Raw genomic sequence first — 25,828 nt, 5'->3', positions numbered from 1 at the left:
GCTCCAGGACCCGAAGAGGGCTTCCCAAGGACAGGCCTTCCTGCATGTCCTCTGCTTTAGCTCCTCTCTGAAGTACCTGTGTGCGTTAGTCGCTCAGTTCAGTTCAGTTCAGTCGCTCAGTCCTGTCCGACTCTTTGTGACCCCATGAATCGCAGCATGCCAGGCCTCCCTGTCCATCACCAACTCCCGGAGTTCACTCAGACTCAGGTCCATCAAGTCAGGATGCCATCCAGCCATCTCATCCTCTGTCGTCCCCTTTTCCTCCTGCCCCCAATCCCTCCCAGCATCAGTCTTTTCCAATGAGTCAACTCTTCGCATGAGGTGGCCAAAGTACTGGAGTTTCAGCTTTAGCATCATTCCTTCCAAAGAAATCCCAAGGTTAGTTAGTCGCTCAGTCATGCCCATCTCCTTGTGATCCCATGTACTGTAGCCAGGCTCCTCTGTCTGTGGAATTCTCCAGGCAAGAATACTGGAGTGGGTAAGGCATTTCCTTCTCCAGGGAATCTTCCAGACCCAAGGATAGCACTCGAATCTCCTGAATTGCCAGCAGATTCTTTACTACCTGAGCTGGAAGGCTGTTATTTCCTGAAGTACCTGGATGAAAGTATTTGATGCAAATTTCCTGAGTTGTTTTGCAGATGTAACCCCTCCCCATCTCCAGCAAGATGTTAACTACTTGACAACCTTGAGCACAAAGCCCCAGGCCTCCTGGAGCCTAAGGGCTGATAATGTGTACCCCTGTGACACCACCTCTCACCAATGTATCTGCCGGTCAGAGAACTGTGTACAAGTTGATCACACACCCTGCAAACCCCTCCCTTCCCTGGCTTTTTAGAAGTGCTTTGCTGAAACCTTTCAGAGTTCGGGGCTGTTTAAGGCAATCAGCCACCCGTTTCCTTGCATGACCCTTGCAACAAACCTTTCTCTGTTCCAAACTACGGTGTGTTTCAGTTTGTTTGGCTTCACTGTGCATTTGGGCATACGAACTTGGGTTAATAGAAACACTGCATACGATCTTAAGATTTTCTTCTCTCACAGTTGTTGCAAAACTTTAGATTTGTAGCATGGCCTAGAATTGTAAGATTTTATAGAAAGAGTCAAGAATCAGAGTTGGTGAGTCCTGCAGGCTCACGGCACTCAGAAGTACAGGTGTAGGGTTTATTTACTACTTCAGAACCCAGAGGCCCTGGGCTTGTGATAGTGAAATTGCCCAGGATCAATTATTAGATTGTTGTTTAAGAAGCAAGAAGGTCTTTCCTGGTGACTCAGATGGTAAAGAATCTGCCCACAGTGCGGGGGATCTGGTGTTTGATCCCTGGATCAGGAAGATCCCCTGGAGAAGGGAATGGCTACCCACTCTTGCATGGAGAATTCCATGGACAGAGGAGCCTGGTGGACTACAATCCAAGAGGCCACCAAGAGTCAGACACAACTGAATGAATGACACTTTCATTTAAAAGGCAGGAACCCTATCAGTGGGTTTACACAAGGAGGGAAAGGGAAGTAGAGAAAGCATAACCTTCTTCCAATGCCCTGGTCTCCTGCTGTGTAGCCCAAGTGCTGTATGAGTCCTGAAGAGTTACACTGTGGGTGGGACAAAGGCGCTTTCTTGAATGTGCTTAGTTCGTTTAATGAATACCCAGAAACCTGGGGTGCCAGTAACTCCATGAGCAAGGACTTTGGTGTCGGCAGAAATGTATGTGTATGTACATAGGGTAATTTGGGGAAAGATGGCATAAAAAGAAGGGATCCATAGTTTTTATGATGGGTCCTATCACCTTCCAAAGTTGAGATCTGCTGATCTACTATACTGTAATGTTTGTTAGTGACATGGTCAGCCCATGGCTTCAACTTTCAACATATGTACCAATGACACATAAGATTCTTGCAAATAGTCCTCTTCTTTTGCTTCCACATCCATAGGTGCTATGGCCTACAAGACATCTCCACGTCTGTGTCTCATGGGCACCTCAATGTCAACACATGGAAACCTGAAGTTAATAACTTCTCTTTCAATATATTCCCTGTTTAGAATGACATCACCACTGACTCAAGTACTAGAGCCCTATGAGTTGTCAGAGAAGGGCTCTCTTCCATCTGATTAGCCAATAAACCTAGTCTATGCTGGATGGCACCCCACTCTAGTACTCTTGCCTGGAGGGTCCCATGGATGGAGGAGCCTGGTGGGCTGCAGTCCATGGGGTCGCTAAGGGTTGGACATGACTGAGCGACTTCACTTTCACTTTTCACTTTCCTGCATTGGAGAAGGAAATGGCACCCCACCCCAGTGTTCTTGCCTGGAGAATCCCAGGGACGGGGAAGCCTGGTGGGCTGCCATCTATGGGGTAGCACAGAGTCGGACACGACTGAAGCGACTTAGCAGCAGCAGCATGCCACCTCAGGAATACTTTTTGGTTCAGCTGGACCACCTCCTTTTCTCAATCCCACTGCCATTTCATTTATCCAGATATGGAAACCATGGTAATAGGCTCTCTGCCCTCTCAACCTCACTGAGGAAAAATACCTCAGTTAGCTGTTTGCTTTTCCAAGGATGGTTGAGTCAAAACTTCTTTTGAAATACAGGCAAATCTTTGGTGTATTCAAAGATGAAATGTAGTCTCCTTTCAGAGTTTCGGTGTCAAGTCCAGGAAGCCAGAAATGGAGGCTCCCTTGGCCAACAGAGAGAAGATTCTGGAAACAGCCCCGTAAAAGAGCCTGTGTGATTAGAGATGAAATTCAGAGTCAAGAGCAGCTAGGAAGCACCTGACTCCAATTAAGTTCATCTTTAAAAAGGAATATTTTCAATTTTTAAATATTTTATAGACTGATTTTTAACATTTTATTTATTTATTTTATTTTTGGCTGTGCTGAATCTTTGTTGCTTTGCATGGCTTTTCTCTAGTTGTGGAGACTACTCTCTGGTTGCGGTGCAAAGGCTTCTCATTGCGGTGGCTTCTTTTCTTGTGGAGCACAGGTTCTAGGTGTGTGAGCTTCAGTGGTTGCGGCTCATGGGCTCTAGAGAGCAGTCTCAGTAGTGGTGGCGCCTGGGCTTAGTTGTTCCACAGCACGTGGAATCTTCCCAGACCAGGGATTAAATCCTCATCCCCTGCATTGGCAGGCCAATTCTTGTCCACTGTACCAGGAGGGAAATCCTAAGTATTTTAAACACTCAGTTCCGCACCGAAGAATTGATGCTTTTGAACTGTGGTGTTGGAGAAGACTCTTGAGAGTCCCTTGGACTGCAAGGAGGTCCAACCAGTCCATCTTAAAGGAGATCGGTCCTGGGTGTTCTTGGGAAGGAATGATGCTAAAGCTGAAACTCCAGTACTTTGGCCACCTCATGCGAAGTGTTGACTCATTGGAAAAGACTCTGATGCTGGGAGGGGTTGGGGGCAGGGACTCTGGGAGTTGGATGATGGACAGGGAGGCCTGACATGCTGCAATTCATGGGGTCGCAAAGAGTCAGACACGACTGAGCAGCTGAAATGAACTGAACTGAACTGAAAGTATAGATAATAACAGATATATCTATCCCCACCAACAATATTAAGTAGATGCTCACATTTGCAGTCTCTACTTCAAATTACTCTTTTTAAATTTTTTTCCTTTGTTAAACTGAAAAAAAAATCTTCCCTTTTGTCAAAAAAACAATATTATAGATACTATAGCTTCATACTCCAATATATTTTCTCACTTTTCTTTCCCTGACTATTTGGAAGCCTTGTTCATGTTTCTGCATATTTTGTGAGCAGACCTACTGACAACTTTTGTCCCAGACTTTCTTTTCAAGGTTGTTTGTAGTGTGAACAATCTTAGAAGATGGAGATGCTGTCTCCTTAAGAGCAGAGGGCAACTTTGTTTACTATCTGATATAATAAGAGACGGCTTTCCTGGTGGTTCAGTGGTAGAGAATCTGCTTGCCAGTGCAGGAGATGACGGTTTGATCCCTGGGTTGGAAAAGGAAATGGCAACCCACTCTATTGTTCTTGCCTGGAAAATCCCATGGACAGAAGAGTCTAGGAGGCTACAGTCCATAGGATTACAAAAGAGGTGGACACGATTTAGTGACTAAATAACAAGCTGATAAAGAGTGTCTCCCTCCAGGATTTAAATTTTATAGCCCATTAAAAAAGCTATGGACAGGGAGGCCTGGTGTGCTGTGATTCATGGGGTTGCAAAGAGTCAGACATGACTGAGTGACTGGACTGAACTGAACTGAACTGAAAAAAGCTTGGGAGTTCCTCAGCTGTGATAGAAACCCGTTGTGTGCACAATCTCTACCCAGGCCACTTAGCATCATCCTTGTGGAACTTAAGAGGCAGGAGGAACTGTTGCAGCCACGAAGAGCATGCTGCCTACTCTGCTGGGAGTGATTATGTTCTTTGGCCAGGGAACTGTCTTTTGCCAGCATCCATAAAACTGGCAGGCTAACCTGTTAATGTGGAAGGAGGACATAGTCTTAAAACCTTCACAGTTCTTGACAATCTTGAAGTTGAGGTATGCCGTTCCCATGTATGTTCTTGCAAATGTCCTAATATATATGAATCTATAACTAATACACTTGTTTTATATCTTAAATTACAGGTAAATGATATTAATCTTTACAGGTCCTTTGACACATTTTTTAATAATTCAATGAATGATTTAAAAATAAAACCACATTTATAAACTTCAGTTCAGTTCAGTTCAGTCGCTCAGTCGTGTCCGACTCTTTGCGACCCCATGAATTGCAGCACACCAGGCCTCCCTGTCCATCAACAACTCTCGGAGTTCACTCAGACTCATGTCCATTGAGTCAGTGATGCCATCCAGCCATCTCATCCTCTGTCATCCCCTTCTCCTCCAGCCTCCAATCCCTCCCAGCATCAGAGTCTTTTCCAATGAGTCAACTCTTCCCATGAGGTGGCCAAAGTACAGTTACAATTCATTCATTCTAATTGTTCTATCATCATTTATTAGGTAGTTTTCCATTTTATGAACAAATGAAAGTGAAAGTCACTCAGTCGTGTCCGACTCTGCGAATCCATGGACTATACAGTCCATGGAATTCTCCAGGCCAGAATACTGAAGTGGGTAGCCTTTCCCTTCTCCAGGGGATCTTCCCAACCCAGGGATCAAACCCAGGTCTCCTGCATTGCAGCCAGATTCTTTACCAGCTGAGCCACCAGGGAAACCCAAGAATACTGGAGTGGGTAGTCTATCCCTTCTCCAGTGGATCCTCCTGACCCAGGAATCAAAGCAGGGTCTCCTGTATTGCAGGTGGATTCTTTACCAACTGAGCTATCGTGGAAGCCCTAATAAGACTTATGAACAAATCTTAGTTTATTTCTAAAAGCCAGCTTCCTGAAGAGAACCAGAAAAAGCCATCTTGCAGTAGAAAGAGGCGCGGCTGCCAGGGACCTGGGAGAGAGGGGATGAACAGGTGGTGCACAGAAGGGTTTTAGGGCTGTGGAAATACTCTGTGTGATACCAAAATGTAGGATACATGTCATAGGTTTGTCCAGACCTATAGAATGCACAACACCAAGTGTGAGCCCTCACGTGAACTATGGACTCTGGATGATGATGATGTGTGTGTAGATGTTGCAGTGCAAGTGGAAGTGTTAGCTGCTCGTTCGTGTCTGACTATTGTGACCCAATGGAACGTAGCCCCCTAGGCTCCTCTGATCATGGGATTCTCCAGTCAAGAATACTGGAGTGGGTTACCGTTCCCATCTTCAGTGGATCTTCCCAACCCAGAGATCAAACCTGGGTCTCCTGCATTGCAGGTAGATTCTTTACCATTTGAGCCACCAGGGAAGCCCCAGGTGTTGCAGGGAAGAGCCAATTCTGACTCCATGTTGGAACTGTTGCTTTGACTTCCTTTTCTTGCTTTTGTTATTTTAATCATACATAATGGCCTGTCTCAGAGAATCCAGCCCCTCTGCCTATTAAACTGAAGTGCCTTGGTTCAGAACCCTGTCCACCTGTGACTGACAGGAAGGAAGAAGTTAACACATCCTCTCCTGAGGCTTGCCATCCTGGGAGATATTTAGAAGATTCATGGCCGTTTGACTGTTTCCTCAGCTCCCCAGCATCTATGTTCTATAAAAGAAACCGGCATCCAGACCCCATAAGATGGTTATTTTTGAGACCGTTTCTATCATCTTCTCCATCTGCCGGTGGTTCATTCATTGGCTTGTCGTGTGCTGAGCAAAGCGAGCTTGGACTCAGTAACATAGGTTCATCGGTTGTAACCCATTCTGGATGGGGGATATTGACAGTGAAAGAGGCTTGCAGGTGTGAAGGCAGGGGGTTATGGGAAATCTCTGTACCATCCTCTCAATGATGCTTTAATGAATATGGTCTACTGAGAAAAAAAAAATCTGTCTTGCCTTTTGTGATGTAGCCTTGGAAGTCTTATGCCCTCACTTCTGTCATAGTTTCAATGCCCCCAGATTCAAGGGGAAGGGAAGGTGGACTTTACCTTTGGATGGCAGATGGGTCACAGTCACATTGGAAGAAGAGCGCATGGCCTGGCAAATGTTCTTATGGCCATTTTTGAAAACAAAAACAAAAACAAAAACAAAACTAATGACAAACAAAACCCTTTGCCACCAGTCCAGTCCCAATTTTAATGTTAATTTTTAAACTTGGGGTTTTCTTGTTCCCAATTTTTGAACCAATGTTAAATCCAGTGTCTCAATTCAAACTTTTAAATTATCAAGGGAGAATTTTTCTCTCACCTAGAGCCTAGACAAGGATGGATAATCTTCCACGTAATTCTTCCTGTGCCAGTTGGTGAATGCTCCAATATCACGCTTTTGCAGTGTAGCCTTTTGAAGGTCATGGTTTCTATTACAGCCTCAGTTTTATGTTTTTCGGCATCTTTCTCCTTCACTGGATGAACAGCAGCTGAGTCTGTTGTGTTTCTAGCAATCAGCACATATACCTGTTATACACTAGAGGCTCAATGAGGGTTTCAGAACCGAAGTGAACTCTCCTCTGTTTTGACCTCCTGTTTCTGTCTTTTATTAACTGTCCATTCATTCCTTCTGACTTCATTATATTGGTAGTTTTAAAATTTTTTATTTGTTGTTTAAAGACTCCCTGTGATTCCTGGAGACATAGGCCTGTAAATATCTGATAAATTAATAATGTTAGTTTAGCATTTATACGATTCTGTATATTTGCAATGCAGCAAGCATAAATATTTCAGTGCGATGCTCTTAAAAGGTAGCAGAGTAGGAAAACAGTTCGATTGTATGGCCCCCTGGGGTGATTCTTCCTTCTTGTTTCTATCCAAATACAAAAGAAAATACACATCTCAACCTCCCCACCCACCCCTGCAATTTTTCCTTTATGGATGTTGAAAGTTTTTTACAAAGACTGAGGCAGGAGGTAGATGCCCACCCCACCCCACTCCCACCCCCTCTGCCAGGGTAGATTCAATTTCTGTGTATCTAAACTCTGAGGAGAATAGCAGAACAATTAAAGGAGAGAGCTGGGCCCTGCCCAGACCACAGATCTCTCATTTCTGAAGTCAGGAGACCTCCCCGAACACTCATGCTCAAAGAAGACTCCCTGCAGATGTTAGGGGGAGCAATGTCAAGGGATGCTCTACCCAGACACTATTGCGGTAGGATCTATCTTAGCTACAAGGGAGTGTAGTGTACGCACACAGGGAGGATCCTGAGATATACCAAATATGGACTCAGAACCAGGCAAACCAAAATAATTGGCCGAAGGAAACCCAGAAGAAATACCTCATAGAAGTAATTCAAACTGCCATAAGACTCGGCAACTCTCTTTCTGTCTCTCCACACATACTATACTTTTTTCCCTCTTAATAAATACTTGTTTCACTACTTTCCATCTGCGTGGAAATTCTTTTCGGCAAAGGTGAAGGGCCAGAGCCCTTGTCACTGACCACTGGTCTAGTAGCTAGGGTCCGGTGTTTTTCCAGTCTCTGGCTGGGAACCCAAGTCCCACTCCACATCGTTACAGACTGAGGCCACCCAAGATCAAGACTGTGGTCTCCAATAATGTGCTAGAGTTATGGGTGTAGAGCAGTCTCCTTCAATCCTGGCTAATAATCAGTTACAATCTTAGCAAAGCTGCCGTCACAGGGTCTTTTATGATGCAACTTGTGGATCTAAAAAGCTCAGTTGCTCAGTCATGTCTGACTCTGTGTGACTCCATGGACTGTAGCCCACCAGGTTCCTCTGTCCATAGGATTTTCCAGGCAAGAGTACTGGAGTGGGTTGTCATTTCCTCCTCCAGGGGATCTTCCCTAACCAGGGATCGAACCCACATCTCCTGTGTCTCCTTCCTTGCAGGTGGATTATTTACTGCTGAGCCAACACTAAATGCCAAAAAGTGAAGTGTGAATGCTCAGTCGCTTCAGTTGTGTCCGACTCTGTACAACCCATGGACTGTGGCCTGCCAGGCTCCTCTGTCCATGAGATTCTCCAGGCAAGAATACTGGAGTGGGTTGTCATTTCCTTCTCGAGGGGATCTTCCCAACCCAGAAATCAAACCTGCGGCGTCTCTGTGTCTTCTGCATCTCAGGCAGATTCTTTACCACCAAGCCACCAAAAAGTGAAGAATGGAGGATAAATGAAGTTAAGCAGAGTAGGCAACGTAGAAGGTGTATTTGATGTAAAATTGTATGATCACCAAAGATACATTCACCATTATTTATGATAAAGACTTCTTTTCAATAATTCTCTGTATATTTCTTTGCAGCTCTTTAACTCTTCATAAAATGTTTTCTGTTAGTTCTGATGTGGATGACTCTGAATTCTTCATGCTAATGGGAATAATGGAAGAGTTTTAAAAACTAATTCCCAAACCTCACATTAGTCATTAGTTTAACCTTTTGCTCCTTCCCCACCTGTCTGACTCTTTGTGTGGGTTGCTTGGTTAAGCAGCAGACATTGGCTTGTTGGCATTTCCCCCTTTCCTTTTCATTTGAGGATGTTACTAGTAACAAGACTAAGACCTGGTGTTTGTATTATGCTTTGGAACTATTATGCTTAGGGAATCCCTGGTGGCTCAGAGGTTAAAGCATCTGCCTGCAATGCAGGAGACCCGGGTTTGATCCCTGAGCTGGGAAGATCCCCTGGAGAAGGAAATGGCAACCCACTCCAGTATCCTTGCCTGGAGAATCCCATGGAGGGGAGAGCCTGGTAGGCTACGGTCCACGGGGTCGCAAAGAGTTGGACATGACTGAGCTACTTCACTTTCACTTTCACTTTGGAACTGATAGCACATTTCCACATCATCTCAAAAACAAAGATGAGAGAGACTCATGGAGAATTGTCCTAAACACTGCTCTTAATCGGACACTGGTGACGGTGTTTGATTGTGGCCATGGATCCTCTTCTCCACCTTCCAGGCCACCCTGCAATTGCTTTCAGCACATCTTCCTAAAGTTCTATCTGAATATGTCACCTCTCTGCTCCAAAACCTTCAAGGACTCCCTCTTGGCAACATAAATATAAAGGTCAAATTCCTTAGCCCATCATTTAAAACATTTCAAAATTGAGTCAACATACTATTTCAGTCTAATCTCCCACTAGTCTTTTGTATGTATGTATAAAAATGCATGCTCCAACCAGTCCTCTCTTATCCTCTTCACCTCCAAGTTTCAGCTCTTACTGTTCTTTTCATGTGGAATTATCTCCTTTCATCTTTTCCTATGTAAACTCTAATTTTTAATGTCCAACACAAAACACATCTCCACTGAGCTTTCTCTGATAGCCTGGTCGTTATTTCTCTCGTTAGCCTCCTCTACTATGTTGTTTGTATGACCCCCTATTTCTGTTTTTGATTTATTCTTTTCTGGCTGTGTGGGTCTTTGCTGCAGCCCGAGGGCTTTCTCTAGTTGTGGTGGGAAGTAGTTACTCTTCATTGCGGGGGGTGGCTGCTCTTCGTTTCAGTGGACTTCTTATTGCAGTGGCATAGGCTGTAGGCACGAGGGCTTCAGTGGTTGCACTTTGAGGGCCCTAAAGCTTGGACTCAGCAGTTTGGCTCATGGGCTTAGTTGCTCTGTGGCATGTGGGATATTCCTGGACAAGGGATTAAACCCACGTTCCCTGCATTGGCAGGTGGATTCTTAACCACTTTACCAACAGGAAAGTCCCCCTATTTCTTATCTTTCAAAAACTGGTTAATTTAAAATGTCTCTAATTTTATTTATTATTTTGTATAGATATTCATCTTTGTTAAGGATCCTGTGTGTGTATGCATACCAAATCTCTTCAGTCATGTCCGACTCTGTATGGCCCTATGGAATGTAGCCCACCAGGCTCCTCTGTCCGTGGGATTCTCTAGACAAGAATACTGGAGTGAGTTGTCATTCCTCCAGGAGATCTTCCCGACCCAGGGATCGAACCTGCGTCTCTTAGGTCTCTGGTATTGGCAGGAGGGTTTGTTACCACTGGGAAGTGCCACCTGGGAAGCCCATTAAAGATCCTACATGCTGCAATAGGTAAAATATTGACACTCAGTATTGACTGGTTTTCACTCCTGTGATGTTCCAAGGTGGTTCCCTGGTTGGAAGAAGCCATGTTGTGACTCCACCATTTTTAACACAGATTCTCGAGTTTCCCTTGGTGGTGGCAGTGGTGGGTGTCTTCTTTCTTTCCTGTCAGCTGGCAGGGGAAAGAACATGAACAGGTGTGCACAGATGGTTCTTATCAGAGAACTGGAAATAGTATGTTCCACTTCCTGTCACATTCCATTAGAAATCTGTCAAGCCGAGCAATGGTGGGAAATTTCTAGATCTGTGCATGTGAAGAAAAGGAAAGGAGTTTGTGAGCAAACTCATCGGGTAGCTGGTGTCCTCACAGAGTAGTATAACTTCCCTCTTTTCTCTGTGTTCCAACATCAGCTCTTAAAGGAACTCAGCAGTATTGTTTTTTCCTCTAGGAGTTCTGAAGAAAAAGATTCTGCCACTTCTCTACTCTTCGCTTGCTTTTCCCCATGAGGGGAGAAATAGCTCAACTTATTAGGGAGATCAGTGATAATTGGATAGCAATGGGCCAGGTTAACTAGAGTGCAGGTTGCAGGACAGACTCACATTGTGTGATACCAGAAGCTGAATAATTTCAAGAACATGAAATTGTGTTCACAGAATTGTCAGTGCCCCTAGGTCTTTGGAAGGGCTTTTGCAGGTAAGGGTCTAAAACTTAAAATCTACTAGCTTCATGATGAACCCCCAGGCAGGCTATCACATTGGCCACCAGAACAGCCTGAATCCCCTGTCCAGAGCTCTCCATTCTGCTCTCCATCAGGATGTGAGGTGGTCTTGCCTCTCACTGCCATTTTCTAGACCAAGCCTGGCCACCCTGCCCCAAGGTCTGAGTTTAGACAAGTGCCTTGTTTTGGCTTCAGGTCTAAGCTGCATTCTCTAGCCCAATGTGGTGGCTTTGTAATATGTGAATTTAGGTAGCATTCATGTGTGCTAAGTTGCCTCAGTTGTGTCTGACTCTTTGAGACCCTATGGATTACAATCCACCAGGCTCCTCTGTCCAGGCAAGAATATTGGAGTGGGTTGCCACTTCCTTCACCAGGAGATGTTCCCAACTCAGGGATCGAACCTGAGGTGTCTCCTGTGGCTTCTACATCGTGGGTGGATTCTTTACCGCTGAGCTGGATTTCGGTATCTGCATGTATGGGGGTGTCCTGGAACAAATCCCCCAGGGAGCAAAGGAATGCCTGTACTTGTTACCAAAGGTTCCGAACCAATCCAGTGTGTCAAACTACTTTACACAGACCTGACACACACTAGGTATTCTTCTAAGCACTTTGCATATATTCACTCATTTATGCTTACGACAAATCCGTGAAGTAAGAATGGTTATGATACCTATTTTACAGATGAGGAAATGGAGAACCAGAATTAAATTATTTAAATGGTAGAATTGAGCTTGATATCCAGGGAATCTGGCTCATGAGTCTATGTTCTGTGCCCTTGTGTTATATTTTCTTCTCATAACTAATGGGAAATTCAGATCATTAACTCTCAGAGTTAATGTAAGAGCTAACATCTGTTGAACACTGGCTAATGTACCAAGCATTAGACATTGTACAGTTGTTACCCGCTTTAGTTCTTACCACCATTCTGTGACATGGGCACCATTACTTGTGCGAAAGGAAACTGAGGCTCAGAAATGTTAAGAGATTTTCTTAAGGTCACACAACTGGTTAAGTTGGGCCAGGAAGAGACTTTAGTGTGTGTGTGCCCAAATCCTATCCAAGACAGGAATTACTTCTTTGACATCTCTCATAGCCATTAGACTCCGTGAACTATATGGTGGTTTCGCTGACCAAGGGCCGTTTGCCTGGTGCACCGCAAACCAAATACTGAGACAACAAAGTTTGCAGCCGAGAAACAGTTTATACACAAGGCAGCCAAACGAGGCGATGAGAACAAGTCTCAGATCTGCCTCCCCAAAAGTGAGAGCCTTGCGATATTTTTGGGATAAAGGAAGCAAGGTGGTCTTAAGCATGGAGAAAGATGATTAGACGTAGGGAAAATGTGAGTTAGGTGGTTTTCTGTGCAGGCATACCTGAGTTATATGCTTCTTCATGGGAGGCACATTAAAAGTGGGGGCATTTAGCATGATCAGAGGGTAGAGTTTTTGACCCTCTGACATCCAGAGGTCATTCATCAGACCCTTATGTAGGGCAAGTTTTAGGGTCAGTGGGCCTATACAGTTTTACCTGGCTCAGCTCAAACTAGACACAGCTGACTCCAAGCTCTTGGAAAACCCCTGCACTCACAACCTGTTATTTAGGCTGCACTGCCGCTTGGATGACATGCAAGCTTTTTGTAGCAACATTAAAACAACCTTGGTCAGTGAAAGCAGGTTATAGATGTAATGGATTTAACCAATGATTACCCGTGGTTTCAGTGAGACCCCCATTTTCTTGCAATGCAATTTACCTGATTGTTTTAAACAATTGTGTTGCAAAGGTCTTAACTCCATTCCCCCTTCCCCATAGCTCTTCAGTTTCCCCCCAAGTCTTCTATTCTAAACATCCTCTCAGCTTCAGATTTTCCTGATTTGATGTGATTTCCAGAGCTTTCATCGTCCTGGTTCCCTTTCTATTTTGTGCCGTGGCCTGGCAGAGAATGGAATGCAGCATTGCAGGCATGATCCTCTGCTGTGCTTAGTCGCTAAGTTGTGTCCAACTCTTTGGACTCCATGGACTGTAGCCTGCCAGGCGCCTCTGTCCATGGGGATTCTCCAGGCAAGAATACTGGAGTGGGTTGCCATGCCCTCCTCCAGGGGATCTTCCCAACCCAGGGATCCAACCCAGGTCTCCCACATTGCAGGTGGATTCTTTATCAACTGAGCCACCAGGGAAGCCCAAGAATACTGGAGTGGGTAGCCTACCCCTTCCCCAGGGGATCTTACTGACACAGGAATCAAATCGGGGTCTCCTGCATTGCAGGTGGAATCTTTACCAGCTGAGCTTCCAGGAAGCCACAGGCATGATCCTACTTTTTCAGTAATCACCAGAACTACGATCTTCCCGAATTCCAACACTCTACCTCTGACAAAAAGTCTCTCTTTGACCAAACTCTAGCTAGGATCCCCTGAGCCCTTTCTCAACAAGGCCTTAACTTTGACCTGTGAAGATATCTATGAAGATATCAGTGAACAAAACACTGATATGATTTCTAACAGCTCAAGGACATATCCCTAGGATGACACTAGCCCCACTGAAAGTACCTGACTAAGAAAACTTAAGGCCGCCAAAGAACTGATTGTTGTTCCAGCCAACATCTGAAGATAGAGTCTTCATTTCACAGCCTCTGTGGGAGGTAAGTGCCAGTTAGCAAATCTGGACGAGGATCATAAGGATCAACCACCCCTCACTTCCTGGTTTGTTTTTTTTTTCTTTTTTTCAATTTTTCATTTCCCTGACTCTACTGAGCCCCTGCTCACCCTCTCCCTTCCTGTTCCCTCATTCTCCCTTTAAAATACCCAGTCACCTCTGTGCAAGTCAAAGTGGAGTAAATTCACACTGGACTCTTTTCTCTATTGCAATAATATATGACTGATTAAAACCTGGCTGATTCATGTGAATGTATGGCAAAAACCACCACAATATTGTAATGTAATTAGCCTCCAATTAAAATAAATTAAAAAAAACCTGTCCCTTAGTGTCTGGTTTTGTTTACCTTGGACACCCCTCTCTATCGGTGCTGCCTGAGACTCTTGGCATTTTGGGGCAGCTATACTAGGTAACTAAAATGCCTGGGTTTTCCCACATCAGCTGCTATTAAGGCAAATTTGTGCATCCTGTATCCTGTATGGTCAACTTACTAAAATCTATTTGCAGGACTTTAGTCTTATCTCTTATAAAAGCATCTGTTGAATTCTAGCCTGTTAAATTATTTTTGGATGGAATTCTGCTATATAATGCATCATTAATCCTCCCGACTCACGTCTCAAAATTGTCTCTCCATATATTAACAGAAATATAGAAGAGGGCACATATGTGTGAGAGTTACAACTACCAGCAACCACTTTTTTGGATGAGAGAGGCATGTGAGTGAATGTTCAGTTGTGTCCGATTCTGTGCCACCCTAGGGATTGTAGCCCATCAGCCACCTCCTCTGAATTTTCCAGGCAAGAATACTGGAGTGGGTTGCCATTTCCTCCTCTAGGGGATCTTCCTGACCCAGGGTTCAAACCTGCGTCTCCTGCATTAGCAGGTGGATTCTTTACCACTGAGCCACCTGGGAAACCCAAGAGAGGCCATTCAACATTAATTCTTAGTTAACTGGAAAATTGAATTAAACCTTCCAGTATCTGACCCTTCTTATTAGCTAATGTTCATAGCATTATTGTTAAACGTTTGAAGAAATATTGTGCGAGTGTTCCCAGTTTGGGGCATACATAATACATACCAGGCACTCCTACTGGGGTTTTGAACTTGCAGATGAACCAAACCAACCATCAGACATATTAAACTAGCCTGACACTAATTTTCCTGAGTTCCTGAGTGTTTGTTTCTAGTTGATTTTCAGGGTCCTCTCCAGCCCTTGGGCTTCCCTGGTGGCTCAGAGGTAAAGAATCTGCCTGCAATGCAGGAGATGCAGGTTCGATCCCTGGGTTGGGAAGATCCCCTGGAGAAGGGAATGGCAACCCTAGCAACGCATTCCAGTATTCTTGCCTGGGAAACCCCATGGACAGAGGAGGCCAGGCCATGGGGTCGCAAGAGCTGGACACAACTGAGCGACTAAAGCAATAAGAACTCCAGTCCTTCCTGGTGGGAAGCCATGCATATCACTGTGATAGTTTGCATCTCCTGGAGATTTCCGTGCACAGATTCAAGGTCACTGTCTCTCCCTCAACAGTCTTGGTTTTCGTTCCAAGCGTTCTCTGTAGAGGATGGAGATGATCGAGAAAATCACTGCTTCTGTTTCTCTGCCTCTTCCTCTTCCCTCTTTCCGCTTATTCACCGGGGAAGGACATGGGAGGAGGGATATGGGATTAAAGGGGAGGGAGATATGATCAGATTTGCCCTAGTGGTGGCATGAGAGGAAAGGTGCCAGCTTCGTTTTCTATCTGTAGGCATGTGTGGTCAGCCTCCTTAAATCAAGGAGCTAGCAAGCTGAACAGTTCAGAGACAACCGTGTGACCCAAAATTCTGCACATCCCCTCACCCCCACTGCCATGTAGGATTGGCCCAGAGCCCGAAAATCTTCATCTATGGACCACCGAAGGTGAATGTCCAAAGAGACGCCCCCACGTCCACTAGCTTTCCTAGCTTCCTTCCACGTCAATCTCGCCCGCCGACACTAGGTGGCAGCAAAGCGCCAATTCACCAACCGTTCCTCACTGCGTCCTGGCTGTCTTCTGGCTGACTGCAGAACTTAAAAAAAGAAATGTTACTGCAGATTTTCCTTTTAGAGAAAGAACTACCCATGCAAAACGTATCAGCTTTAAAGAGAGCCATGGCGATAGCTGAAACGTCATCAAGATGAAAGCTGCCTTTAAGAATAGGATAGGCAAACTATCAAAAGATCAAACAATCAAAACAAACTAAAACCCCTAAACCAAACCATCAATATGGAACACCTATGAGAATACAATGCAGTGTCGGCTTTAGAGGACGTAGTTTTCCTGGCTTTAAGGACCTCCAGCTTCCAATCCATGCTTGCAGGGTCTGCAGTATTAGTGAGTGTCCTATAGATGATATATGGACCCCAGGCAGGTGTAAAGATGGGGCTTTCTAGCTGACAAGGATTAGTGCAGGAGGAAGAATCCATCTGCTTTTAAGGCTGAGCCCTCAGAAAGTAGATGATTCAGACCATCTCCTTGTTGCAAGCTGCATTCCTAAGGAAGGAAAAAGACAAATAGTGAGGAGACATTGCGTCTTGGGAGACACTCCGAAGACAAGAGTACTCTGCTAGGGTTCAGAACACCCGAGTTCTATCTCCCAAAGACCAAATGGGGCTTAGAATTCAGTAAACTCACCCCATCATCCCTGCTCCCCACCGCCACCTGCATTCCCTGCTGCTTCAACAGTAAATTTTTAGAGCGCTCTCAAAGTCCTTTGGGGCTTCCCAGGTGGTGCTAGTGGTAAAGAACCTGCCTGCCAATGCAGGAGACATCAGAAGCATGGGCTTGATCCCTGGGTGGGGAAGATTCCCCTGGAAGAGAGCATGGCAACCCACTCCACTATTCTTGCCTGGATAATCCTATGGACAGAGAAGCCTGGCAGCTATAGTCCATGGGGTCACAAAGAGTTGGACACGACTGAAAGTCCTTTAAAAAGTCCTTTAAAAGGCCAGCCTGTTTCAGCTGAGGCTGTTCCTCCTGCAGAAGCCATCTTCTTGGTGAAGACGAGGTCTTCAGCTTGTTTGAAAGCTGTTCACGGGGCTCTAGAGATGGCATGCAGACTTCAAAAGGCAAGGGAGAGAAAGCTAGACTCAGAGGGGTAGCTCTCAGAACCTCTTCCTTTTCCCTTTTGCCATCATCTAAGTAGCCCTGAATTTTAATGCAGGTGAGAGCAGTAAGTTTACAGGGGGTGAGACATCTGATCTTGCCCAAGGCTTTCTGAGAGGTGTATACTGCTCACAAGTGCAGCAGTTCAGGAGAGTCAAGAGTAAGGAATGGGACAGAATCTGCAGAAACCAGGCACAGGACCTGCCTCTTGGGAGGAAGAAATCATCTATTTAAGTGTACCTATTCCCATGAAGGCAGAGCTGGAGGACACTGCACTGCCTTGCCAGGTTAGGGATTGGCAGGCAAAGTGGTTATCCATCAGTAACAGACACTTGGGAGCCCTGGTTGGTGGAGAAGCCCAGGATTCCAACTGGCAGCTAGTCCTAGTGGGGACTGACACTGGTCCCTTGGCAGTTGCCACCTCAGATGGATGTATAGGGGGCTCTGTCCTCTCCTGGAGGCTCTGCAAAAGATTGGGGTGGACCCTAGCTCCACAGACCTTGACAGCCCCAGCTGCCCAAGGCCTGCCTAAGGGGTGGCTATTCTGCAGATGCATAGTACACTTCAAAGGAGCCAGGGATCGGGAAGAAGGCAAAGGGCGGGTGGGAGTGGTCGGTTCACAGGAGCAGGCTCTTGGGGGAACAAGGTATCTACCTAAGGCCAAGCCCTAATTTACCCCAAAAGGCGTATGCCCACTGCAGCCAGAGCAGGAGAAAACCGGACTGCCCTAAAATGGGACCAGGGACAATGGCCAGGGTGTCCCTCTGTAAGAGGCATCTAGGAGTCCTGGTTGCTAGAGAAGCCTGGGGACCCCATCAGGCAACAAGTCCAAATGGGAACTGCTAAAAAAGAGGTAACAGCTTCAAAATGGAGTCACTGATGCTAAGCTCATATCACTAGACCAAAGCTTAAGACCTAACCTAGTTGCGATTTCGACTTTCCCCAGAAATGTAGTCTGAACCTGTCAGTCTGGAATTTTCTGGTCAGCATCAATGAGGTAATTTGGCACATAGGCCTTTTCCATTCTGAAAAGATGACCCTCCCCTCTCCACTTAAATACATATTCATATTATAAAATTCCTGGCAGCTCCTCCCTACTTGTTAGGTGGGATGTTGTTGTTGTTGTTGTTCTTCAGTCATTAAGTCATGTCTGACTCAGTTCGACCCCATGGACTGTAGCCCACCAGGCTCCTCTGTCCTCTACTACCATCCAGAGTTTGCTCAAATTCATGTCCATTGAATTGGTGATGCTATCTAACCATCTCAGCTTCTGGAACCCCCTTCTCCTTTTGTCTTCAACTTTTCCCAGCCTCAGGGTCTTTTCCAGTGAGTCAGCTCTTCACATCAGGTGGCTCAAGTGTTGATGTTTCAGCACCACTCCTTCCAATGAATATTCAGGGTGGATTTCCTTTAGGATTGACTGGTTTGATCTTGCAGTCCAAGGGACTCTCAAGAGTCTTCTCTAGCACCACAATTCGAAAGCATCAAGTCTTTGGTGCTCAGCCTTCTTTATGGTCTTCAAGGTGGGATGATCCTAATTCAATAAAGTCAATCAGATCTGTTAAATTTCCTCTGTTGAATTTTTGTTATTTAACAGGAATGACAGTCACTCACTTGCTGCTGCCTTCTTAGAGCAATATCTGGGGGTGGGCTCCCTCCTTCCTGGAGGCTATGTAAGAGGTGGGGGTCAGCCTTAGCTCCAAGACCTGGAGGGCTCCTGCTGCCCAATGCCTGATGAAGGGGTGGTGCTGTGCATGGATACACAAGCAGAGCTCAGGGGATCCAGGGATCTGGAACAGGGCGGGGTCCTAGAGAGGACTTGTTATAGGAGCTAGCTATTGGGGAAAGAGGCATCTGCTTAATCCCAAACCCTGTACTGTGCTATGCTTAGTAGCTCAGTTGTGTCCAACTCTTTTGACCGCACGGACTGTAGCCTTCCAGGCTCTTCTGTCCATGGGGATTCTCCAGGCAAGAATACTGGAGTAGTTTACCATGCCCTCCTTCAGGGGATCTTCCCAACCCAGGGATCCAACCTAGGTCTCCTGCATTGCAGGCAGATTCTTTATCATCTGAGCCACCAGGGAAGCCCAAGAATACTAGAGTGGGTATCCCTTCTCCAGGGAATCTGCCCAACCCAGGAATCAAACTGGGGTCTCCTGCATTGCAGCAGATTCTTTACCAGTTGAACTACCAGAGAAGCCCATCCCAAGCCCTACCTAACACCTTCATATACATGTTTCCCCTTAAGGCAGAACTGTAGGGAACCTCACTGTTTTTCCAGGGCAGGTCTGGTAGCTTGGTGTGAGTATCCCTCAGGAAAGGTCATTTGGAAACCCTGGATCTCCATCAGGTAGCTTGTGCCAATGGGGGCTGACTGTTGCCCATTTGAATGGTCATTTCCATGTGATTTTGGGGAGTCTGGGGGGTTGGGCTTCCTCTACAACATAGGCTGTGAAGGTTCTTGGGGCTGCACCCTAAATCCTCACACCGAAAGAACTTGGGGCCCAAGACCCCCTGAAGGGATTTGTACTGCACATGTGCCTGCAGCATTCTAGCCAGGGATCTGAGACAGCAAGGTTCCAGAGAGTCTTGGTCATGGTATCTGATTCTTAGAACAACTGGATTTCTACCTTATTCCAAGCCCTGACTTAATCATTGAAGGGTGTTCTCACTTAAGGCAGAGCTGGAAGGAAAGTGACTGCTTAGCTAGCTAGCCACGTTATCTTCCCATAATAGAAAACTGGGAGCCCTGTTGGGTCTTTGGAGAGACCTGGATCCCTTTAAGGCAGCAGATCCTAATGGAGACTATCTGTTGTCCATTCCCAGCTGCTGCTTCAGAGTGATTTAGAGGTGTTTTTTTCCCTCCATCTTGGAGGCAACGGAAGGATTAGAGCCGGGCAAACAGATCTGAAGAGCCCTGGCTGCAGAAGACCTGCTGAAAGGGTGTGTGCTGCACATGCGTGTTCAGCAAAGTTCACTGTGGTCAGGGATGTGGCACAGGGCAGGGGTTCAGAGACGTCAGGTCAAAGGTATGGGTTTTTGGGAGAACAAGGCGTCTGCCTAATACCAAGTAACTTACCCATTGGTGCATATCTCCCTTGAACATAGAGTTAAAGAAATTGGACTTCCTTGCTCAGGCAGGACCTAGCTGGATGGACTGGGTGTTCCCTCCAGACTCCTGGACCCGGGGTGGCTGAAGAGCCTTGGGTCGCATTGCGTGTCCATTACAAATGGGATCAGACCATCACCATTTTGCAGCTGCTGCTTCAGGACAACTTGCTGGGACTGGGTTCCTTCTACCCTGGAGGATAGGCAGGTTTTGCAGCCCAGGCCTTGTTCACTGACCTAGAAGAACCATTCTGAAGCAATGTATACTGCGCATGTGCTTGTAGCTCAGGTCAGGGGAGCCAAAGATCTCTTAGGGGTGGACTGTTGGATGAATAAGGCATCTATCTAATTACAGTTCCTTGGTCACTGAAGTCCAAGCCTAGGTAGGGTGACTTAAACTCTTCCATGTTTATCACAATTAGGTCCTGGATAAACAACCTAAAGGAAATCAACCCTGAATATTCATTGGAAGGACTGGTGCTGAAACTGAATCTCCAATATTTTGGCCACCTGATACGAAGAGCCTACTCATTAGAAAAGACCCTGATGCTAGGAAAGATTGAAGGCAGAAGGAGAAGGGGACAACAGAGGACGAGATGGTTGGATGACATCACCAACTCAATGCACGTGAGTTTGAGCAAGCTCTGGGAGATGGTGAAGGACAGGGAATCCTGGTGAGCTGCAGTCCATGGAGTCACGAAGAGTTGGACACAACTTAGTCACTGAACAACAGACAGTCATGATGATAATGGATGGAAATGTTGTGAGCTATGCTAAGATAGGTAAAAACCAAATTGAAAGTTGAGCTCTACGTTGATTAATTCACCATAATGTTTTTCCTCATTGTCTCCTCTGTTTCTGGATTTTCTAATCTTTTTAAAAAATATTTATTTATTTATTTTGGCTGCACTGGGTCTTCGTTGCTTTGCATGGGCTCTCTCTAGTTCCAGGGAGTGGGGACTACTCTTCATTGCGGTGTGAAGGCTTCTCATTGTGGTGGCTTCTCTTGTTGCAGAGCATGGGTGCTGGGCATGTGGGTTTCAGTAGTAGTGGCACATGGGGCTTAGTTGCCCCCTGGCATGTGGAATCTTCCTGGACCAGGGACTGAACCTGTGTTCCCTGCATTGGCAAGTGCATTTTTATCCACTGCGCCACCAGGGAAGTCCTTATTTCCTGATGTTTAGACATGGTTTTATTAATTTTTTCTTAAATATTAAACTTAGTGTGCTTATTGTAGAAAAAAGAGAATCTTATTTATTAAAAGCTATGCAAATGCTCTCCAAACTCAAAGGATACAGTGAAGGTGACTGGGAAGACTGGAAAGAGAGGAGATTGAGCACAAACCGGTGCAGCAGGCTTTTGACTGGGGACTCTGAGCAAACTCCTGGGCACTCCTAAGGACAAAACTCTTTTTCTACCCCCAATTCTTCTTTTGCTGGATCTTGTGAAACAGTGTGGGGGAGTGCAAAAGGCACCACCATATTGGGAGCAGGGCAGACCTAGTTTGAAACTCTGTTGCTATGGTGAGCATCTTGGTATAATTTTTAAAGCTTGCTGAACTTTTGCCTCCTCATCCATAGAGTAGGGAAAAATAATACTTAATCTGCAGAGTTATTATGAGATTAGAAGGCAAAGATATTTGTCAAGTGCCTGGTACTTTGCAGGTAGTGGGTTTAAAACAGAAAGCAAGTGGATCCAATCTCCTGTCTAATATCAGAGTAGGCACTGCTAGGATATTTTATGGTGGCCAGGCCATGAGATCTGTCGGAAGATTGACTGCTCTCCTTCATTTAGAGCTCCTTAGCGCTTGGGCAGGAGAGTAGTAGCTCCTCTTCTATGTGAGGCTCACATGTATTCAATCACTTCAGTACCCATCGTCCCAGCAGCACTGAGGCTGAGCTGGGAAGAATTTCCTTCTCCCTTCCACACTCCTCTCCTGGGCTCCAGGATTTGTATCTATTTTTCCCTCTGGACACCTTCATGTTTAACTAAGCCTGGTTGTTGTTTAGTTGTTCAGTCATGTCTGACTCTTTCATGACCCCATGGACTGTAGCCCACCAGGCTCCTCTGTCCTTGGGATTTTCCAGACAAGAATACTGGAGCGAGTTGCCATTGCCTGCTGTAGGGGATCTTCCTGACCCAGGGATCAAACCCACATCTCCTGTATTGGCAGGCGGATTCTTTACTGCTAAACCAACTAAGCCTGGCTATTTATTGCTTGTTTAAAATCATGGCTTTTGCATGTGCTTTGGGGAGAAGAAGGCATCTGAGAGCCACAGTAGATGCTCCCAACCTCTTAAACCCAAGAGATGCCTGATCTCAGTCCCCTTGCCCTGCATGTGGCTCTCGGCTCTGTCTTTGTGATGTGTCAAACAGGGGCCACTCTTTTTTGTGCCCTTCTGGAGGGGAAGAAGAGTCCTGTTAAACATGTGCAGAACTAACCCAGGAAGGTAAGGTGACCACATTAGGAAAACAGGGTGACTGTATTTTCAGAAACAGTATGAGGATCCAGGGGCAAAGTAGCTATTTAACCTTCATTTAAAAAAAATTATTTATTTTTGACTGTGCTGGGTCTTCATTACTGTCCGGGCTTTTGTGTAGTTGCGACCAGCAGTGGCTTCTCTTGTTACCGAGCACCGCTCTAGCTGCATGGGCTTCAGAGCGCTGCTGAGAGCTGTGGCGCATGGGCCTAGTTGCTCTGAGGCACGTGGGATCTTTCTGGATCAGGGATTGAACCCGAGGCTCCTAAATAGGCACGCAGATTCTTTGCCACTGAGCCACCAGGGAAGCCCCTCCACCTTCATTTTTATTGCGAGATGAAGTCAAGTAACTCTGAGTATATAGAGGAGGAATCTGTTTTAGGCAGTTCTAAGGGAATTGGTGATGGACAGGGAGGCCTGGAGTGCTGCAATTCATGGGGTCGCAAAGAGTCGGACAGGACTGAGCGACTGAACTGAAGTGATGCTTACAATGTTTCCCACTAGGGCAGCACCCCTCCCCCTCCCCCCCCAACCCCGCTCCCCAGCACAGGCTGGTTAACTCTCTAAGAGTTATACAAAAGGACTTTTAAAATGATTGCTTAAATTTAACCCCAAAGATCTTTGCCATCTCTTGTCTTTACGGGTGGTGTAGGTTTCTTTCTGTAAGAAGCACTTCTGAAGTGGCAAAGAAAATACCACAGGATTAGAGTAAGTTTAGTAAAATCATAAATATTGCTTTCAATCTTCTCATTTTTTTTATTAATCACTTGGTATTATCTTTAAGTACAAAGACTTTTCCAATCATATCACATAGAGATCATTTTATCCACTGCTCTGTTTGGCTACCAGTCTCCTGTCTCTCTCCTCAGCAATGGTAAGGCGAATACCCTTTCTACAGGGAAGAGAGATCCACCATTTGTTGCCTTTGCCAATAATGAAAATGTTCGAGAGCCATGTGGCAAAGCTGTTGCTGTTTGCATCTTTCATATGAACCACATCAAAAGAACCTGATGTCTCTCCCGGTTGGCAATCACACCAATTCTTCCCAGGTTAGCACCTCCAGTCACCACGCACAGGTTACCAGTGTCAAATTTGATGAAATCAGTAATCTTGCCAGTCTCCAAGACAATTTGAATGGTGTCATTCACCTTGATGAGGGGATTGGGGTAATGGATGGTGCGAGCATCATGGGTCACCAGATGAAGGATTCCTATTGTCCACACAAAGATCTTTTTTACTTTGCACAGTTTATACTTGGCCACCTCAGGTGTAATATGATGAACAGCAAATGATCCTTGGTGTCACAGATCAAATGAAAATTCTCACTAGTCTTATCAATGCTGATGACATCCATAAAACCAGTAGGGTAGGTTATATTGGTGTGGAGTTTGCCATTGATGTTAATGAAATGCTGCATGCAAATCTTCATTTCATCTCCTGTTAGGGCATACTTAAACCTGCTCCTTAGGAGAATGATTAGGGGTAGACATTCCCTCAGCTTGTGGGGACTGGTAGATGGACAAGGGGCAAACACACCAGGCAGTTTATCCAGCATCCAGTGTTTTGGAGCTGCTACGTGCTTCGGGTGCTTCTTGGGACCATGAGCCATGGCTGTACTAGGCATGAAAAGAGGCCTGCCTTCTTCCCCATCTTCTCACTTTGCTCAACTATTTCTATTTTTCCATATTATTTTTCCTCATGCATACACATATCGGTTTAATTGCAATCAATTTGAATATTATCTTGAAATGTATATTAATTTTATACTATGAAGTCTCCCTCATATTTTATAGACTTTCTATTATAATTTTAATTTCTGTGTAATATTCCATCTTATTTGTGTAAATTTGTTAAATCATTATCAGACTGCTGTATGTATTTAGCTTTTCAACAAATATTTTCAGTGTATGGTATATACTTGGGACTGTACAAGGTTGACCTTTTTATGCTGTAATGAACAGTTTTGTGCCTATATATTTTTTCTTCTCTTTGTTACTTTAGGGTAGCTTCCTTGGAGTGGGATGACCAGGCCAAAAGCTGTGAATTTTTTCTGACAAATGCTTTGCATTAACAATCCAAAGTGATCGTACTATTATATCGTGACAAGCAGTACATGAGTACATTAATTTTGCCCTGTGCTCACTAGCATTAAGTGTTATCATTTTTTAATGGTTTTTCTAAAAGCATCATTTCCCACAAAACCCTAAAATAATCAGGAGAAAGCAGCGTTTACTGCCCTGAAGTTGTCCGTTTTCAGGTCATGCTTACATGATGGCAATGAGGTTTTAATCAGATAACTATGCTATCTTTTTATTTTTCTTTCATTGAAGTGTTTTCAGCTGAGGGGAAACGTTCAGCTATTGACTCAGATTCACATCATCCCTTTGCTTTAACACCTCCAACAAGTTCCTTGAAGACAGACCACATGAAGGCAGGGGTGAGCTGATGGTGGGTATGGAGGTGGTGACATGAAGTTGCCAAGTGACTCAAAACAGACCAGCCCCAACTCAGGGAGAGGCCATGTCTGGCACCTGCTGTGAGAGCTTCCCCCCAGCTCCCCCGCACTGGTCCTCCCACTCAGGCGGCTGCCTGCAGGAAGATCGTTGAAAGAAGAGGAAAGAATATCATATTCAATACCTAGAAAAAAGCATGATAGACACGGCTGGCTTCTAAAAATTGCTGAGCTTAATAGAAAAGACTTTTGAAATCTTGCTTGGATCCAGAAATCCTCACTCTGTAGAGCAGCTGATTCAAGATTTTTAAAAATGAATCTTCTCTTGTGGTTCTCTTCTTGCATTTACTCATGCATATTTATTCCCCAGTGTGTTTCAGAAAGGGTCTGGTGCACATTTCCTTTTCTGCAGAGGGAGATTGGAAATTTAAAAAAGAGTCAGGTTTCTCTCAAGCCAGGCAAGGCAGTGGGGAGCTCTGCTGAAGAGATATGGAGCTATGACTTCAGACTATTGCAGGTAAAAGTGAGAAATAGCAGAGAGCTACAGGCAGATAAGCAGGCTATTGCTAAAGACCATATTTAAAAAAAAATTTCTTAAAGAGATTCTGAACATAGGCATCCCTCATTTATTGTGCTTGACTTTATTGTACTCTGCAAATACTGCAGTTTTTACAAATTGAAGATTGCCAGCTCCATGTTATGAAATGATGGTTAACATGTGTTTTAGCAATACCATTTTAAAATTAAGGTATGTACATTGCTTTTTTAGTTCTTTTTAAAATTTTATTTATTTTTAAATTGAAATATGGTTATTTGGGCTTCCCTGGTGGCTC

At 45.2% G+C, this 25,828-nt stretch overlaps 1 pseudogene; it reads right to left on the bottom strand.

Moving 5' to 3' along the window:
* Positions 1–23,365: 23,365 nt before the first annotated feature.
* LOC102415093 lies at positions 23,366–24,190 on the bottom strand (annotated as a pseudogene).
* Positions 24,191–25,828: the final 1,638 nt, after the last annotated feature.

Source organism: Bubalus bubalis, chromosome 5 (genome assembly GCF_019923935.1).
Source record: "Bubalus bubalis isolate 160015118507 breed Murrah chromosome 5, NDDB_SH_1, whole genome shotgun sequence".
Taxonomy (NCBI): domain Eukaryota; kingdom Metazoa; phylum Chordata; class Mammalia; order Artiodactyla; family Bovidae; genus Bubalus; species Bubalus bubalis.
The sequence above is the reverse complement of the archived record's forward strand: the minus strand, read 5'-3'. Positions and strand labels throughout refer to the sequence as shown.